At 44.0% G+C, this 17196-nt stretch overlaps 1 protein-coding gene across 1 annotated transcript in view; it reads left to right on the top strand.

The window, feature by feature from the left end:
* The first annotated feature begins 216 nt into the window (after window positions 1-216).
* Window positions 217-17196, top strand: part of robo1 (roundabout, axon guidance receptor, homolog 1 (Drosophila)) — a 235024-nt gene continuing 218044 nt past the window's right edge. Inside the window, exon 1 of the mRNA XM_037075190.1 lies at window positions 217-959. The gene's annotated coding sequence lies outside the window, so the exon portion shown is untranslated. The remainder of the gene's footprint in view (window positions 960-17196) is intronic.

Raw genomic sequence — 17196 nt, 5'->3', positions numbered from 1 at the left:
TGTTTGAAGTTCCAAAAAGAAAAAAAAGGGTTGGGGGGGATGAGGAGGCTGATGTTTTGCTCTCAGGTGACACACTCATCAGATCCTGCGCTGGTGGGTGAGCTCACACTGATCCACAGCCTGAGACAAAGCAGCGAGGTGAGGCTGTGCGGACTGCCAGGCCGCCAGACTCAACTGTATCCACAGAAGCTGTTCTTTAGAAGGAGCTTTATAACCCGCCTGATTATTCAAGTGCGCAGCCTCTCCAGCTCAGCTCCGCGTTTCCCTGCACTTCATGATGAATCACTTATTGATCCAGAACTTTGTTCTCACAGCGTCAAATGAAAGATTCACCTCAGCCAGTCTGAGGTTCGTGCAGGCTACAGAAAAACAGATTTAGAGATGAGCGATTAAAAGAGCCGGTTTATTTATTAGAATAATGCCGTAAATGAATATGACTTTCACATTTTGTTGTTTGGGATTTAGTACTAGAGGATTACAGACATTGCTCGGTGTTGTCATATGTACAGCAGTCATTCTGAGAGACTGCCTGCTCACAGACAGGCTGACAGGCAGCGGCGGTGATAGCTGTCATTAGTGGAGCGCAGCGCAGCGCAGCTTTAGGACCCGGGGAGGCTGACGCGGCTGCTCCCTGCAGGAGAAGCATGGACACATTTGTATGCGCCGGCTCTCCACCGCTGCACTAACTGCACTGTCCACAACGACACGGGATATTGTTTTTCCACCCAGACGGATACGCTTCGTAAGAGGACACTGATTTGGTTCCAGTTTCCAATGCTTTGTTTCTAGAAAAGAAGGGATAAACCAGCGCCTGCCACTAGTTTTAGGCTGCACATTTCCACGGTTTTCGTTCCCCTCAACGTGCGCAGCCAATAAAAGTTTTCGGGACTGGCCGGTATGGATGACTTCTGCTTATAAGGGACAAACACGTGCAGCAGCCCTCGCATCGTTCCGGAGAGGTGAGTTGGACAGTTGACTTGTGCGTGTGAAGACTGCTGCGACAAGAGCGGCAGTTTGGCGGAAAGATGGTGCGCGTTGCTCTTTCTGCCTGTGTGGATGGGCAGCTGTGCGGTGTGTGTTATTCACACAGGCTCGGCTGCGGTCGCTCTGGCTGTAGGTACAGCTTCAGACGCACCGGCGCACATCAGGCTATGCGTAAAGAGCCGGAGCGACTTCACAGTGCGCAAAAAAAAAAAAAAAAAAAAGGAAAGAAGAAAAAAGAAGAAGAAAGAAAGAAAACAACATAAAATCTTATCTCTGATCTGTGAGAGTGCATGTCACGTCTTTCTGCGCTGTAATTCACAGCCAGCGGCTGTTGTGCTGTGATTTGACAGGTGTGTCTGTCACCTGTCAGAGCAGCCTGTTGACGGGCTGACTGACAGGACGCCCCGGCCGCTCTGGCGGAGCTGTCCTGTCTGTGGTGCTGAAAGTTTCCCAACTGGCCACATGGCTTGTCGCATCCGAGAGATGAGAGAGAGAGGGAGAAAAAAAAAGAAAGGAACAGGAGAGGAGATGAATGAGGTGAACGCAGATGTGCCTCTGAACATAATTCTGATTTAACGGCTGTCAGGATATTTACCTGTCATCCTGCAGGGAGTGTGAATGATCCGTGGAAGTCTGCCGGCTCTGTCCTGCCGCACTGGAGGCAGGATCTCAGCAGGGATCGCACCGGACAGTGAGGGACAATGAGTCAGTGCAGTTTGAGTGAACACAGGAGGAATTCAAAGAGCTCCAGTCCCTTCAGTGAACAGCCACGAAGAGGCTTCTTCTCTCTATAGATACCAGTGGTTATTTATGGGGTTAAGCATTGCTGTATATTCAAGTTTATGTAACAGTGTGGCAGTGAGACATTCTGCATGTCTGTGTGTTGGATTATCTTTAACTCCCCCCCACCAAAGACAGCAGGAATACCAGCGTTTTTTTACCTGTGCTGTCAGAAATACCTCAGGTGTTCAGGGTGCTGTGTGTTTGTCCCCGTCACCCGCTGTGAGCAGCCTCCTCTCCAGGACTGTCACTAATCCGCACTTCTCTTAGATTCAGAACATGGCTGTGAGGATTTCTGTGGACAGGTGGAGTGCTGCTGCTGCTGCTGCTGCTGCTGCTGCTGCTGCTGTGGCATCGCTTCATATTTTCCTCTCCCTGCTCATGTTCATGCTCCACACTGAGATGTAGTCAGCCCTGTGTGATAATGTGTGAGTCTTTTCCGGCCTTTGGCAGCCACTGTGGTACTTTCCAGATTGATTCACTTTTGCAGGAGAACCATGGAGTCATTTTTTTTTTTTATTTTTTTTTTAATCTTTCTTCTTGCTCCCTCTGCTTCGCTTGTAGTGATGGAAGAGATGGTGGTGCTGATGGTGGTTGAGGAGAAGGAGGAGGAGGAGGAGGGAGGCTGGGTGGATTTTCCAGTGAATACCTTGCTTTCACTTCATGTTCACCTTTATCAGCTGCTGTTTCTGCCCATTTTGTGTGGAAATATTTAGCTTTGCCTCACATTCTTGACTTTTTTTTGTGAAATCATAAATTCTTACTGAAAATACTAACATCAGATCCTCCTGATGCAGAGTCTGCTGACAGTGATTTAGACGGGCTCTTTCTGCTGTATTACCATAAATCCATTAAGTTATCAATTATTCTTTTGTGTTTGTTTTCTTTTCCATTTATTTCACTACAATAAAAAAAAGAAAATGTCTTTGAAGGACAAAATTTGGCTTCTTCGGTGTGGCCTTATCTTTTTCTTTTCACCACATCTGGTCGACACGTCAGTATGTTATCATCGTCGTTGTCGTGGCCACATCCTGGATGTGACTTATCATCACACAGGATCAAGATGGAGCTAATTAAGTCCAAACAACGGAGATTAGATACAATACAGGGCTGAATGGGAAATTAGGGGCATATTCACGCAGCATAATGGCAGAAATGAAAATCACTTTATTTGCAGCTTATTCTCGCCTTTTGTCTGTGGGACGGGTGACTTTGCCCACCGTGAAGCGCTGGTCACACACACGTCTGGTTGCCTGGCTAAATCTTCTCTAATCCAGAGAGGCAGACCAGATCTGCCTTCATGGCAAATTTGGGGCTTATGGGCACACTTGGAATTTTGTGTGTGGCAGCCAAAGCAGAACATTAATAGATTTCATCTAACAGGATTAGTGATATTTGGAAATAAGACAGGAGGCAGAAAATGAATAAGACATTAATACCCAGTGAGCAAAACCAACAACACTAACTAACGCGCGAGTAAAGATTCTTTGAAAGGCACACAGACGCTTCTTTCATAAATCCCCCCGGAGCTGCATTGCAGATTGTGTTTGCAGTCACATGTCCTGTTTGTAAAGAGACTCACTCTCAATTATTCACTGACAGAGGAGATTGAGAGGGAACCTGAAAGCCGCGCTCAAAATCTGAAATATTTTCTAGCACAGAAAACAAGCAGCACGACAATAACATGCCTTTGTTGGCTGAAGATGGTGGTGGAAGTCACCATCACTCTCCTTCATCTTCCCTCCACCCTCAAGATGTTGGAGCGCCCCGAGGCTCTCCGCCAATTGATTTCTGTTTTATTGTTTTTATTTTTCATCGCAACGCCATTCCCGAATGAAATCCTTGTCCTGCAAGGCTGCTTGATTGAAAAGCTCCAGTTCCCCGTCGTCTCTGGCTCATCCCCATCCCCACAGAGCCCCGAGGCTGTGGGTCCGACAACAGGGGGGGATCCTGTTCCTTCTGACACCCGACCTCACACGCAAAAGGTCGAGCGCTGCTAGCTGTCGGCGGGCCTCATCATTCCCTCATGACACGGCCATTATGGTGCCCTCTGGATGGCATGTCAGTCACCCATGGTGGCAAGTCAATTAGTCATGTCTGGAGGGAGTTGCGGCGCGTCGGCTGGTAGGATTTTTGACATTCATCTGTGGGTGGGGGGCACACTGGAAGCAGATTACGATCTCTAATTACTCTTCATATACTTACGGCATGCCATGAGGCAGTGATAACTAGCTTTCGATTTTCATTCTAATTCAACTATTGTTCCTCATGCAAACAGTTAAATTATTTTTTACATCCTGATTATGGTGAGTGTTGTTGTCTTTTATGCTAATTTGTCATGCTGCAAGGACTTGACTGCAATGAGGACTAGAGCTGTGATGACAAAGCACCAAGAGAAAAGGTCAAACATTTTGCTGGTTCGGTGTCTTTTGGTGTTGGACTGATTTGGACTGGTTGGATCGCAAAACCAATCTCAAGACGTCATCCTGAGCTCTGGGAAACTGTGATGAGCAATTTATTTTTTTTTATTTAACATTTCATTTGAGGCTGTTTGTTCCCTTCAGTCTTTCCTTAGGGCTCCAGTTGCACATTAGCTCACCATTAGAGTCGCGGCTGTTTCCCACTGTCGCTCTGACAGCAACTGCCAACCTCGTCGACACACAACCCCATGGCCATTTCAACAGTGTCTGCACAGTTGCTTGCCTTGGGGGGGGGGGTTAATGAGAAAGTAGTAAACGGGACTTGGAGATGTAACACTGCACTGAGCAGCGATAAACTTCTTTGCAATTTCACTCCCACATGTCACAAACAACAAAAACTCCTGCCTTCTGAACAACTCTGACGTGACCTACCACTTAATTGTGTTCTCTGGGGGGAGGGGGGCTTTTAAATCAAGCTGTTCCGATGATCAGGGCTCAGTAATCATTGGCGTCTTTCATTGGCCCAACTGTAGCAATAGAGTCCCTTTATGGTACGTTAGAGGAAAAAAAAAAAAAAAAACAATTTTATAGAGCGTGTAGGATGAATTGAGCAGATGATACTGGGCAGATCACACAACAATGAATGTAACCACTGCGGCCCCACTAAGGACATGAGACGAACAATATGCTGTGAATTAGGTATGAATTTCTCGCCAACAACAGCAGCAGCAGCAGGGCAGGGAGAGAAGGATGATCACTGTAGAGTCGAGGAGGGAGAGGGAAATGAGACAGAGGAGATGCTGATCAAAGGCGTGGATTAAGATATCTTCGGTTGCCTCTCAAGGAGATTCAGTGTTGTGTAAATCAAACAGACAATCTGCAGCACCACATGGAGATTAATGCCGTTAAGTACCTGGAAGATTGCTCCACGGAAATCATCATAAGGTGCTCTGCGTGTGAGGATGCGTGTGTGCAGACACTTTTGACGGTAGATCTCAGTCTATAAGGAGTGTGACACTGGTGTGGTTTCATCAGTGAGGGCTACTGCTGTCAGATATTCCTGTTTGCTGGGTGAGTTTTGGTTTTGTATTTTACTGTGTATGAACATGCTGTCACGGCAGAGGAACTTGTCCTGTCCCCAAATCTGTAATGGCATGGCGATGTACAGCTCCATAAAGTGTGAAATGGAGGAGATAGAAAATGTGGCTGCGACTGTACTCTATGATTTGTCTCAGGATAACTGTGCATTTACTGCTCCGCAACTCACAGTAACACAACCCATACAGAGTGTGATCTTGATCAGTAGGCACTAAGGTGCTCAGTCTCATGATCCACTGTAACAACTATTTATATATAAAAGAGAAAAAAAAACAAAACAGGGAGCTGGTCCTTTGCTGCTTGCCACTTAGCATTAAAGGAAATGTATTGGGTGTAAGCCTTTGTGATAGACTGCTGTCCAATCCAGGGGCTTGTGTTGTACACCTGCAGTAAGCTGCTTCATGCCCCTGCATGGGGCGATAAGCTTGTGGCCTGTGAGCAGCCTGAGCATGAACAAGGCTTATTTATACTGAAAGGCTGACAGGCAAATGTAAATGCTCAGAGAAGCATTGTGTCGATGCGAAAAGCCATCATTGTTCATTGTCACGCTCAAGACGCCCGGCAGCACATAGGAGATTTTTGGCTTTAGGTGAAGCCAAGATAATATTAAAGAAGACATATTAGGCTCATTTATAGGTTCATCCTTTTATTTAGGGTATCTGCTAGAACAGGTTTACATTCTTTAATGCTCAAAAAAACACACCAGTCCTCTCATACTGTCCAGTGCTGCAGCACCGTATTCCCCTCCTCTATCTGAAATGCTCTGTTCTAGCTCCTGTCTCTTTAAGGACCCTCCTCCTGAATACCCAGTCTGGTCCGATTTGTCAGCTCACACATGCCTGAGCTCACAACAACAAAGCTGCTCTACTAATCATGCCACCTCTGCATCAATGGAGAAGATAAGCTAGCACTAGCGAGACCACTGACGTATGTAAAGATTGCTGACATGTTGTCTCTTACCTTACTTATCAGACTGATGCAAGAGCTTGTTTGACCCACGAGCAGGGCTCAGATGTCAATCATGATTGATTTTCATAGCATCAAATACCTAATTAAAACCAAACTCATCATACAAATCAGTATTAAGTATTAGGACTTTTGACCTGTACTGCAGCCAGCCTTGATGGAGCAACCAAGATGTTTCAACTTCACTTTTGACGAGCTGTTATGTCGCGCTACTTCATATACGGTCAGTGTGAGACAAACATCACACTGGGTGTGCACACATCCACAAAAATACAGGCTGGAATTAATGATAATGCTAGAAAGATGAGTTAACTAGCTTCACTATTCTATTTTATGCTATTGCCTGGCTCACCATATTCCTCCTCTGTGGGTGGAATACAACTTTAATATCTGGATTAGTCCTCGCATGTTGAAGAGAGACAAGAATGTTTATACCTAAATCACTACATCACCATTTTTTTGTTAAAAGTGGAAAGAAAACCTTCTTGTGTCAACATTTGTAGACTTTACAGAATGCTGACAACTCCTGGCAATGCTAGCTTATTACCAAAGATGTGTTTAAATGTGCTAATTAACGCACACACCCTAAAATAGCATATCTAGATATCACAATAGGTGCTGCATTAAGTTTAACATTCATGCACTGCTTTGTCTGATATATTGAAAGTATTTTTGTCTATCGTGCTGCGATGATACTGTTACATTACAGTCTGGGCATCACCTACATCAGTAGGTAGGCACCCACACTTCCCAGCGTTTGGCGGGATATCTGTGGTCTATTATTTTGTGTTTCTCCTGCTGTAAGGTGCTGCATAATTTAGCAGGTTTTAAAGTCATGAAACAGCTTGGATCTCAGCAGGAGGCACTGAGCTGTACTTGAGGTGTTTTTCATTCCTGAGGTGTTTTAAAGTGTCTTTTTGATTTGGGACTGTCCTGCACTTGGACACAGTTTGAAATGTGGGAATAAAGCAGCAGAGGGCTACTGAGGACCAAGTTTCTCTTCGCAAAGAAGCATCCACTTTATTCTTTTTCCCTTGGCCTCCTCCTCCAGCTCTACCTGCTACCTTTCGAGTTCTTCTGATAGCACAGATCACTATCTAACTTGGGATTTGCCCAGGAAGAGAGTCCCTCGATCTCCCGTCTTGACGTGTGCCCCATATTACTTGCAGCATACATAATATCTAGAGCAATGTGCCTTTTACAGAGCAGCAGAGTGACAGGGCCGCATACGTAATCCATCAAGACCACAAAACCACACGGCAAGGTCACTTCTGCAGTCTGCCCATGTTAGCTCGGATTCAGGACGTGGGCTGTTATTTGCATGCTCTTGTTTGTCTCAGTCAGTATCTTTAAACATACTGGCAAAGTTGTGCATGCTCAGCAGCGGCACAATGTTTGATGTCAATACCCAATTCCAAAAGCACACAGTCGGCGGGTTTGTGTTGTCTGTCTGTGGCTCAGATCTTTGCGCCGGTCTAAATCTGTAACAAAGTCAAATGTACTGTGTGTGGCTGCACATTCATTAGTATGATGTAAAAATCCACTTGCACAGGGATGTGAACAGCGCTGGGCAATATATCGATAGTATGTCTCTACCATGATATGACACTATAATCATCTTTTTGGATATCTTGATATAGCATAAGTTCGGGTTTTATAGGTTGCATTACAGTAAAGTGATTGTTATGTAATTTTTTGAACTTACCAGGCTGTTAGAACTGTTGTAATACTTGCCTTTAGCCACTTTGTCATTATTCATCACAAATGCCATCATATTAAAAGTGCAATATGTGAGAATTGTCCACCTATCAAGTTAATGGGGGAGGCGTATCACCAAGTTAACCGCTAACTGCTGCTAACTGTAGCTAGTTAGCTCAGTTAGCCATGAGGATAGCAGTCCAGACTGGGAGCTTGCAGACCAGGGGAGTGTTGCTGTTTACACAGATAGCACAGAAGTGTTGGACTGCGACCACGGCTAGCTGGTTAGCATGCTAACTGGAGATACTTCTACAACACATCAAAACATCACAGCAATTACTTCTGCAAATTCTTAATTTTTGAAAGTTTTTCCAACTAACATGTGAAAGTAGTCATATGTACAACATTGTCACAATTTCACTATCAGTGTATTGTCACCCAGTCCTTGCATTTGTGAGTATCGGAGTATCGCTATATAGCCTAAAACATTCTGCCACTGTGGAGCATCTGCAGTTTGTGGGATCAGTTGTAACCCATAACTGAGGCCAGGTCATCTCATCATCTTGTCCACACTCCAGGAAGAGACAAAGACAGCAGACGCTCCATTTGAGACAGCCGGGGAACAAAGGATGAAACGTGCAGCGTTGCGTTGAGCCCGGCAGATAAAAAGAAACATGGACTAATCTGTGTAATAGATATAGTGAATATGCTCTCTCCTCGTCCACTCAAAATCAATGGTCATTATGTTTCCTGGACTGGTGTGTGAAGAGCCTATTTCTCCTCATGTGTGTACACATGCCCCGTGCAATAGTTGCTTTGCTTAATGATGGGCTGGCGTGGCCCCCATGAACATCGTTTGTCCCCTTTAATTACCTGGAGGTAGAGATTGTTATTCATGGTAAGGGACAGGGGAATAGCCCTCTGCACACCCCCCTTCCCTGAGGCCTACTGCTCTTAGCATTGATGTGGGAGGATGTGCAGAAAAACAGATGCTACCCCATGATTTCTGAGTGTTTGTACTAATGATGAGCTCCACTAGGCTATCTTTCACCCCTTTTAATGGCGGTTCAGCTTGATTTAAAGTCAGATTTTATGGATGGAGCGGTGGTTTCCAATCCAGCTCATCACCAAGGGGCCATCCTGAAGCTCTTTTATACTTCATGACCGTATTTCTTTACTCTGCGGCCCTTATATGGGAAAGACTGCCTCGCTGCTTTATGTTATTACTGTGGTCCTAGTTTACTTTAGAAACCAAACAGTAGTTTCAACCCATTCACTGTGTTATTGTGTCTACCTCACACAAGACAATCCTCCAAAACATAGAACTTTTTTTTTTTTTTAGATTGATGTCCTCCCTGCCAGACGGCCATTGATCGCCATTCATTTCACTGCGATATGAAAATTAACATGCAGACACTTGAAAATCTTCCGAGAGAGGTAATCAATCCCAGTTCTCGCCTGTATAGAATTCCTTATTCAGGTCGGATTGCGAGCACTTTGAAAACTCTATGTTCGATGCATTAAAGCGCACCAAGACATTTGAGAGTTGGCTGACATTGCACTGACGAGCTGCGCTGTCCTAAAATCACACCCAGGAGACAAACAATGAGCAAATCTCTGAGTATTGAGAGGGCTCATGAGTATTTCGTCATCCATTGGATCCAAGAGGCTGATGTTTAGCAAGTTTCAGTGTTGAAACTACTACTTTTGCTGGAAAAGAAAAGAATCAATAAGCTACATCAACATTTCAGAACTTCTTAAAGGCACAATATGTTATTCCTGCCAGTAGGGGTCTCTCAATAAGACAAAGGATCATAGCATCATAGTCTGAGATTTTTGGTTAGTCATTTCCTGTTTTAGACTCATTCTTGTGTCTTGTTGGGACTTAACACTTCCTGTCTTTGTCCCTTTCCCATTTCTGTCTACACCTGTGTCTCATTTGTTCATTAACCCTTGTGTATTTGAGTCTGTCTTTTCCCCTCACTCGTTGTTAGTTTGTCTTTGTCTCCTGTGTTCCTGCACCTGTTCCGGCGGATCTTGTGTGTCCTCTGTATCCACGCTTTGTTCCCAGGGGCTTCTAGTCTGTCCTCAGTTTTGTAATTCTCTTTAGTTTTTTTTAACTTCGCCTGCCTTTTGTTTTTTTGCATTTTTTTTTTTTTTTACTACCTTAAGTAAACGTGTTGATTCCTCTCAGTTGGAATATTGTTGGAAATGTCTAAGAACTGAACTGAACAGAATTTAAAAAAAAAAAAAAAGGTGTAGTCGTTTTTGAGGTATTTTGCAGCAGAAACGTTTTATATTATATCTTTAAAATTGCTTGCTTGTTTGACTTCTTGAAACATGATCGCTTTCACCTCAGACGTCTACCACAAATACTGAGGGCTCTTAGCATGGATATTGATATCATTGACGAGACTGGTGTGTTATCCCCTCTCCCCGTAGCGTCCCGTGTGTGTCTACCCTGCCAGTATTTAAGTGTAGGACGGGATGTGTCCCGGAGGCTGGCTCTAATTCCCAGTGGTGTCCATCAGACCCCTGTCCCTCGGAGCTCTGACAGAAGGAGCTATTATTTTCTCATCGCCCTGGTGGCCCGTGTCCCCTGGGACAGGCCTCACCACGTGACTGACAGCTCCGTAAACACAGCCAGCCCCGGGGTGACTGAGTGAGAGCTCACCGCAGTGACGCCCTTGTCCCGCCTTTTCTCCCTCCTTCCTCCCCTCCTCTCCAGACTTCTCATCTCTGAATGTCTCATCGCCGTGACCCGGCACACCCTCAGCCCTCCCCATATTACCTTCACCTGACGCCTAGGGTCAGAAGTCACCTGTGTTGGAGTCAGGTTATTTCTGACCTTGCTGCATCCTTCAGCAGCTGACCAAAAAGCAACAACCCCCAACACCCTAATACTTCTGTCATCCATTACATTCGGCCAGACCTCTTTTTCTCCCTGTGATATTTTCAATATTTTCAGACGCACTCTATTAGCTCCTTTAATGCAGTATCATAACAACATAGCAGGGATTGCAGGGGCTGGCCCGCTTCCTCTGTGTGTGTGTCAGTAGGTCTAACTCCTGTGTAACTAAGACAGATGACTGTGTCAGGGTTGTTTCCCCACAGGGCCGGGAGAGTACTTCTCCTCCCAAGCCGCTCTGCTCCCTCCACTTTGCGGGCTTCGGTCGGCCACGCTGCTTATTGTAATGACCTAATGTAGATTCAGGATCAGCAGCCAGGGGCATCCATCTACATCAGGGTGGAGGAGACAGGAATACCCTCTGAGTATGTCTGCTAGTTTGTGTCTCTGTATTTGTCTGTGTGCACATGTGTGCTGCTTCATGTCTGAGCAAATGGGAGTGAGTGGGTGTACAAGAACACTGTTTTGTTTTTTGTTTTTTTGTGGAAGCCATTTAAAAATGTAACAAGAAAATCAATCATTAATGAGAATAAGTGTATATTTCAATGCCGTTTTTTCTTTTAGCCCTGACTCATGACAAGACATTTCCATGTCTACTGAAGCCTTATAGCCGCTCCAGCTGCCAGTAAACGTTTGTTGTCCATTAACCAACCAAGCAGGACTTTGCTGTAAAGTGACAAAATAACCAAAAAGCAGAAAATCAAACTTTGTACTAAGAGCACCTGAGAGAATCTGAAAATCAAACATGAATGACTTATGTCTGCTGTGGTCCATTATTCAAGGTGACATCTAGTATTTAAGACTAACTGATGTACATCAACATTGGATATCATATAGCAGGAGCTGACTTTCATTTTTCATCTTCAATAAATTAATATCAAGACTTTTATATGCTTTGTTATTTTTATTTTAAGTAATCCTTAGAGGCTGTCATGGACAGTCATAACTCTTGACGGTTCTACGCATTTTTTAGCCACACAGTGAGAGTAGAGTGTGAAAAAGACATGCCACCATGACAAACCTGACTTGCCTTATTCTGCTGGCCTCTCATCCCTTATGTAGCTACTTTGTGTGTTCTGATTATAACTTTACATGTTTGTTTTGTTGTTATTTTAATGGCTAATTTAACATCTGGCAAGAGGACCGCATTTACAAATGAGTCTCTTGGCTAACACTGTCACATTTAAACAATGTTGGTCAGAGAGCATAGTTACTGTAGAAAATGAATAAATGAAGCACTAAATCAGAAGTCAGGCCATAAAACAGAAAAACAGGAACTCTCGACCTAATTTCCTCCATCTGCAAATCTCCATTTCTTCAATTCTAACACACTCAAACTGGTTCTCATCTGTTGCCATCCTTCTGGAGCTACTTTCTGAGCAGGAGAAATACAGAATAATAGATGCACATGTCCTGATGTTACAAAGATAGGCTCGTAGTTTGACATTTTTAGAAACATGTTTATTCCCTTTTTCTTGCTGAGATTTCAATGACTCGTATCTGTTGTTTTAGAGGTTAAACAAATGAGATATAACATGTTGTAACATAATTAGCGAGTTTCAGAGCTGCCACTTGGTGAACCAGGCTAGCTGCTTTTTCCCCCGTTTCCAGTCTGTGTGATAAGCTAATCAGCTGTCGCAGCCACACATTTATCATACAGCTATCAAAATCGCATTAATCTTCTCATCTAAGCCATGGCCTGATTAGATGTATTCTCCAAAATATTGACTTCTTTTAGCTGTACCCATCATTTGTCTGCACTGTGCTTCTCTCCTGATATCGTATTAACGGAGGTAGAGACACACTCGTCCTATGATTTCATTCTTTTTGATGCCGCTGTCCTCATACGCTCTCAGATTATTAAGCAGTGTGTGTGTGTGTGTGTGTGTGTGTGTGTATGTGTGCAAGCATCCCTGTTTCAGTACAGTGTGGGAGTTACCTGCTCCTCAGAGGAAGACATTCACATTAATAAGGGCAACATCTGAGGACGCCGTATTCTGCTCTTTCTGATTTATACCCGGATCCTGACAACAAATTAACGCGGGTCTTTTCTCTCTCAGATACACCCCCCCCCCATTAATAACAAAGCTGGCCTGGTAGCCATGCAATACTGTAATGAGACTCCTTATGTTAATGCGGCTTCGCGGAGCATGTTAGTGCAAACTTAATTCCGCGAAGTGTGAAAGTCCTCGGCGATACGATGAATATTCAGCTCAGTATTCTCTCTGTTTGCCTGCCACAGTCAAGATAAATAGAGAGGGAGGAATTTGAAAAATGCCCTTTTTGTGAGCTTCCTGTAAACAAACACTAAGGCGGAGCTGTGTGGATGACAGCCTCTGTAATTGCCAATTTGACTTGGCTGGTTATATCGTTTCATGCAACAAAGACAGGGAGGACTGGAGGATAGCTTGGCGAAAGAATGAGAGTGTTCAGGAGTAGGGAGAGTGTTACCTTGAGCACATTCGCATATGCCCGGGAAAAAGCACAGAATTGTGCTGAAGAAACAAAGTTCTGGCCCAGTCTGACCCTCACTTTTAATTGTCTGAGGGAGGGGGGAGCTGTGATCCCATCCTGTCAATGTGTGAATACTCTAATTAACTAGAACCTTGGAGCATTGTAATCTCTGGATTTTGGGGTATCATAATGTATTAACATTAATTAAGCTTGTGAGCTATGCGAGCTAATTAGATGAATGTGCTTATTTGTAATCTGGATAATATGAATACATTTTACACAAGCTCAAATCAGTCAGTCTTGCTAATTACAGTGTGCGTGGAAGCTCTAATTGGTGATTGTGTGTCTGCCTGTGGATGATACACTGTGGCTGCCGCTCCTACCCGAGCAACCCGGCTTAGGCTAATGTGATGAAATCCTCATAGAGCGATGATGTGCTCTGCTGAAGGCTGACAGTCCCTAGGAGAAGCGCTCACCATGTCAGAGGCTTGTTGAACCACGTACATGTTCAGGACCGCTGCTCCTGTCTGTCAGCACGCCGACAGTACAAACCCGCTGTGTTCTCATTATCTACCTGAGTTTTTCCTCTCTTTCCTGCTCTGTGGCGAACTTCGCTGCTGCAGATGTTTACCCCTGTGTAGTTTTTACGTCTCATATCACACATTTGATCTTTGTCTGCTGCGTGCTGGAGCATGAAAGTTTTACTACTACGGGCTGTCGGGGCCAGTGGTTTGAGTGTTGCGAGGGGAAGGAAGAGGTGTTGCAATTTCAGAGCTTTGATTTAAACTAGTCCATCTCCTGAGATGCACAGCATCACTTGAAGTGGTTTCTGACACCGGGGGCCTGTATTTAGCTGAGAGTTACATTTTGGACTTAAAGAGAAAGATAGAAATGATCACTTTCACACCTACTCACAAATACAAGATAGCCATCAAATTAGTTTTGACTCAAACGTCACAATAAGAGCACTCCACAGGCCTCTTAGGTAGACTGAAGGGGTATTCCAGTGGTTCAGTATTGCACTTGAATGAAGTTGGTGTACTCACAAGAGAGGCTGAGATATCCTGACTTCTGTAGTTCACATGTGAGTCAAGCTTCAGAAACTCCTTCACTGGTCCACCAAATTGAGCAACGAACAAACGTTTTTGTCCTCGAGAACGATACACAGGAACCTTTTCTGATCTGACGCTCATATTGTTAAGACAACATCATTTGTCTGCTTTTCTAAAAACAGTGAGTTTTGGGGACATAAAAACACCTAGTAGGGATTATGGAAAGATCATGGTGGTCAAGATAACTACTTTGGTAAATTAAGGGGACCTTTATTGCCATGGTTACAACAATAAATGTGGTAAGGGTGAAGGTTAGGGAACAGCTGCTGCTATGATGGAAAAACAACATTTATTCATCTTGGAACATCAACCAACAATGGACAATGTCTTGGTTCCTCCTATGTGGACTTTGTTGCGCTACAATATGATTTCCTGTTTTTTTCTCATTAATTGCTTCATCCACTAAAGGGCTTTGTCACTTGATTGATGACTGTTTTAGGGCACTTACATGGCAAAATCTAATATTGATGTGTTGGAGTTGTTCCTTGAACATGATGTAACTCCTGGAACATCGCTAACATCGAAGAAGACCAGAAAAATAAGTACACGAGAGAAGTTACCTTTTTTAAACATGTGTTCAGTGTTTTTAAAGGGCCTATTCTAACCCAAACTATGCTATCTTTAATCTAAACAGTGAGAGAAAACTGGAATCAAAGGAAAAATGATAAGTGTACAGTGTAGCTCAGGAAGCAAACCCTAGTCTCCTGAGTGAGATTCCCACCTGTAATCCACTGAGCTAACACACAGCAGCTTGCTCCAAATGTTGACTCTGTGGCTGTTTCGTAAATTGAAACAACGGTCCCGGAGAAGCATCAATCATGACACCAGCAGGGGACACCAACAGGAGTCGCAAAGCTATAGCAACGCAATGGTCAGTTGTAACACTTGTAATAATTGTAATAACACTTACACGGTGACGTTGGAGGCAGTCACTGATCCACCACAGCCCCAGTTTATAACACAGCCATGTTCAATTAAAAATGCCGGTGTCTGATAATCCTTACTTGAGATTTCAGCGACTTTCCCATCTATTTTTTTATGTACATTTATATAATATAAATGTTACTGAAGTGTATTAATTACATATGTTAATTGCTGATAGATATATCAAAGCTCATAACAGTGAAATACCTTTTTTTATTGTATATGTAAGGTTGTTTTCTGTCAACCGAAGCCCTCTGGTCGGCTCCTCCTGCTCTAAGCATTAATGTTATTAATAATGTAATTGCTTGAGATGTTATTCTGTCAGGCTACACTTGGCTGTAGGAGCAGGTCTCTTGACATGTGTGTATTTTTCAGAACTCTACTACAATGGCTGCTTCTTTAGAGTGGTCCTACAACAACAGCTTTACAGTGCTGTGTTACAATAGATTGTGTTGTGTGTTATAATACTGAGTACAGGATCTTTTATTTGACCTCTCTTTGCAGAATTAGCTGTCTTACATCATGCTGCTCTGATGACCACTTCGGTTTTCTTGTCCTGTAAAGATAAATGATCCGAGGTGATTCACTACAAAGGCAATAGGAGGTATGTCGGATTATAAACGAGCGAGAGAGCATGAAATGTGAAAGGAACATTCGGGTGGGGGGGGGAAATGTGCCATTGGCCCGATTTGAAACAGACGCCTGCAGTCATGTTGTCTTCGGTCGCTCTCTTTGTGTTTCTGTATTCTGTTTATTCAGCTTGAGGCTTTAGGTGACAGCTGTGCCGAAATGAGCTCCTCAAAGTTAGAAATGGGCTCATGTGAACAAAACAGCCTTACACAACCACTGATGTGTCGCTTCTTACAACACACGACAACTGGAGGAACCGCCAGCTGCAATCAGACATCACATTGAATAGATGAATAAGCAAAACAAGCTGTTACTGTGATATGTACACAGACTGGAAATGCAGCGGATGCACCGACACTGCAGCCTGTCACGTAAGCCCCCGTGGAAGACTTACCTATTTATAAGTTATTACAGGGAGCAGGTTGAAATTCATAAGGGCATCTGGAAGGCTGGGGGGAGATTGCCAGCCACTGTCACTTACAGTGAATGAAACCTATGCGACTCCTGTCCTCCAGAAAGTGCATCTGAAACACACTATTAACTTTCCCATTGCTGATGTCACTTTTTATTGCCCCATGGTTTCTGGTCTTTCCGAGTTGGCAGGCTCTGCTGCGCTGCTTTCCAAAGCCAGATAGATGCTTGTGTCAGAGCACAGAAATACAGCAATGATGGAGATATTATTCTGAAGACTTAATTTGCCGGAGTGGGGCTGCTAAAGTGCACCCTCACAGTGATTAATGCAGGAGAGGCTGCTGTGGTGTGCTTGGGAAAAATCTTCCCGTTTGTAATGTCTGTTTAGCAAATCTATGAGTGAATGCACAGTCTTTTCAGCTGTGTAGTGTGACAAAATGGAAATGGAAGATGTAGCCATAATGCTGAATTCAGTGTTGAATTGAATGTGGAAGTGAAATGTGAGGACAGTACAATGGTCCGTCTGCCTACGTACCGTTTTGATCGGTTCTATTTTTAGATTTTTAAAACTATATCCCCACAGTATGTTTCTGTGCCTGTCATGTGGCGACTGTGACCGATTTTAAAGCCTGTTAAGTTATGAAAGAGGTCAATGAAGTATCTCTATGCAGGAACAAGGAAAAGTTGTATCTTGTGAAAGAGAAAGTAGACAAAGAGCTATTTCCCCCTCTGTGTCATTGTTAGTTTTTGACCAGTGCGGTTGTCATTTTCACCCCTGGTTTCCTCGTCATCTTCTATCTATCTGGGCACC

The sequence above is a fragment of the Acanthopagrus latus genome, chromosome 2 (genome assembly GCF_904848185.1).
Source record: "Acanthopagrus latus isolate v.2019 chromosome 2, fAcaLat1.1, whole genome shotgun sequence".
NCBI classification, from domain to species: domain Eukaryota; kingdom Metazoa; phylum Chordata; class Actinopteri; order Spariformes; family Sparidae; genus Acanthopagrus; species Acanthopagrus latus.
This window is presented reverse-complemented; position numbering and strand designations above follow the sequence as displayed.